We start from the raw sequence: 3,214 nt of genomic DNA on the forward strand, positions 1-3,214 counted from the left end.
ATATGTGATTGAAAAATATGAAGAGGAGATGAAGAAATGTTGGGAAGATCAACAAACCTCCTCAATGAAAAAGCTATTAAGTCAAATGTTGGGAGGGGAGGAGCATGAAAGTGAGGAAGTCATTCCAGAAAATTTACACTCAAGTGAGGCAGAGAAGTACATGAAGGAAGAGTTCATGGAACCACCAATTCAAAAGGCTCTGGATGAATATAAAACTCCAATAATCACACAGCAACCAAGTCTTGAATCCAAAGAAGTGAAGGCAACTAGCAAGAACACCAATTCTGTCCCTAATCCAGCAAGTGAGCTTAATCAAGTCATGTACAAAAGAAAGCTTGCTGAGAGGAAACCAAGAAAGGGGACAATAGCTGAAACTTCTCCCCCCTTGAGGTCATTCCTCTTAACAAACTGGAAGAAGAGGAAGAAAGTGAATAACATGTCAACCGTAGGTATAATTTCTCTTCTTTGCTTTGTTTTCGTTCTTTGCTTTGTTTAAATTCAATAAATTGGCATATGGTTACATTCTAAGTTTGGTGTTGCCTTGCAACAATTTGTTTTCAATCTCTTTGGATGATTGCATCAATTCTACATGGAAGTGTCACACTAAGATCCTAAGTTTGGTGTGCCACTTATTTTGTTTCTATGCAAATCATCCAGCAACACCACTTGTCTGCATAATCATAATGCCTTTGCAGTATTATTTTTCTTTTAAGTTTTCTCTTTGTTTTAGTCATTTTTGCTTTTAATGCTTTTATTTAGTTTGCCACTTAACTGTTTTTGTTAATACATCACCAAGAAATCATTATTCATGACAGGATTCTTGGCTTGGTGATTGTATTTAACATACAACAGTTTCATTTAGTTTTATTTCAAATAAAATGGACATAGGATTGCATTCTAAGTTTGGTGTTGCTATGCAACAAAATTTGGTTCAAATTCTTACAAGATACTTGCATTAATTCCAAGTGAAAGTGTCACACTAAGTTTGGTGTGCCACTTATCTGTTATGCAATGTATTGTGCTCACCTTCTTAAGTTTGCAATCACAATGTCTCTGTCTCTTGTGCCTTGATTATTATCTTTAGATTTGCTTGCTTAAAACACATGTGCTACTAATATTTCATTGTATAAGACATTCATGATCCATCTTAGCCCCATAGCCAATGTTCTAATTGTTGCTTGAGGATGAGCAAGCATTCTGAATTTGGCAAGGGAAAGGGAAGAATAAGAGGAAAATGACAACAATAATGAAAATGAACTACAAGGTTGTAGAGTTCCTTTTCTTCTCATTTGTTTCCAACACTTAAATTGCATGATTGTCTTCATCTTTTCTGTATGCATGTGTGGTATGAATAAGCATAGTTTGAATTTGGATTTTTAACATGTTGCTATGCCATTATAATTACCAACTTGAGTTTTGTAAAGTTCAAAGCAGTAAAGCATCATGATCATAAACAAACAAGGCATTAAAGAAGATTTTAGCATGTGCATACAAGTATTGGAAGGCTAGTGTGGTTAATTGTTGCTCAATTGCATTAGATTTTAATTAATTGATGTTTTCATCTAGTACATTTTGTGAAATCTTTTGAAAACATGAAAACCTTGAAAAGGCAATTGCAAATAAAGCAAAAAAAAAAAAAAAAGAAAAAGGGAAAGAATGAGAAAGCTGAAGGCTCTGAGTACCAATGACAATTTGTTAAGTACTTGTGGTATTTATGTATCAAGCCAAATGCTTGAAAACAAAACACTTAGAAGTCAAGGCTAGGCTCAAGTGCAAAAGCACTCCCTCAAAGCTCAAGGTTCTGAGCATCAATGATTAGAGAGTCAAGAAAAGAAAAGAAAAATGAGCTTAATGAAGCCCTCTAATTAAATGCTTGTGGTGCTTATGTATCAAGTGGTAATACTTGAAAACAAAGCATTTAGAAGTCGTAGCTTTGTTATCAACTCATAGGGCAAAGCACCCAAAAGGAGAAGCCAATAAGAAAATCAAAAGCTTGTTTCAAGGAAGAAATATAAGAAAAAGATTTCATAAAATGAGCTAGATAGAAGTATCAATCATTTACATTTCTTTTGTGATTGTAGCATGCATAGAAAACTAGCCTACCATGAACATTGAGTTGCTATTCTTCTTACCTTGGGTTGTCAATCTTAATTGCATGATTCTTTTCTTGCTTGGGGACAAGCAAGGTTTAAGTTTGGTGTTGTGATGACATGTCACCATGTCATGTTTTTCTATACTTTTTCATACAAGAAATTGATAATTAGTGCTTAAATATTGCATTCTTTTATACTTAAATGGTATATTTTCTTGATCTTTTAATTTTATAAATTTGGTAGGAAATAAGAAGAAAAAGAAGCACAAAATAAGCTAAAAAGGAGAAAAAAAGAGCTTTGGGGCACACTTTGAAGTTGGAGCACACTTTGGAGCCTTAGGCCACGCTTTTAAAAGCGTGGCCCATGACCAAATCAAGGAAGCATGAACAATCAGCACACAAAGCTCAGTTCACTAAGTGAACTTAGCTTTGCCGTACAAGAAAAATGTGCTTGGAGGCAAGAAATTTCGCTAAGTTAAAAGTGGGCGTTCACAGCATGACCATGCCTCTTTCAAAGGGCAATAACTTGAGTTACAGACGTCCAATTGATGTGCTTCTAGTTGCATTGGAAAGCTGACATTCAGAGCTTTCCAACGATGTATCATAGTCCATATTTGGCACGAAATTGAGGCACGAGTGAAATGCATCTTTAAGGGCTAAAAATAAGCAAAAAAATCAGCCAATGCTTCCACCAAGGCTCGAAGGGGGAGACACAAGGAAAACAAGGAAAGCAAAATAAAGCTCAGTTCACTTTCTGAACTGAGCTTTATCAGGCTCCCACTCATGAAAATACAAGAAAAAAAGCTCACAAAAGTGCTTCCACCAAGTGTTGAACCTAAGACCTTGAGGCCGAAAGCAAGGCACCACAAAGGAAAGCTCAGTTGGTTTTTCCAACTGAGCACTATCTCCCCCCTTCTCCCCCACAAAATGACACGGACCCAAGGCACCAAGGAACTTTGGCGCACAATTTTGGCACACAACCAAGGCTGGACGCGCATCAAATGACACGGACAGCACAACTTGAAAGCTAAGTTGGGTTTTCCAACTGAGCTTTGCCCTGGGAGCTGCACCATGGTCCAAAATTCAATTAAAAATCAAATTGGATTTAATTCTTCATCAATT

Source organism: Arachis hypogaea, chromosome 19 (genome assembly GCF_003086295.3).
Source record: "Arachis hypogaea cultivar Tifrunner chromosome 19, arahy.Tifrunner.gnm2.J5K5, whole genome shotgun sequence".
Lineage (NCBI taxonomy): Eukaryota > Viridiplantae > Streptophyta > Magnoliopsida > Fabales > Fabaceae > Arachis > Arachis hypogaea.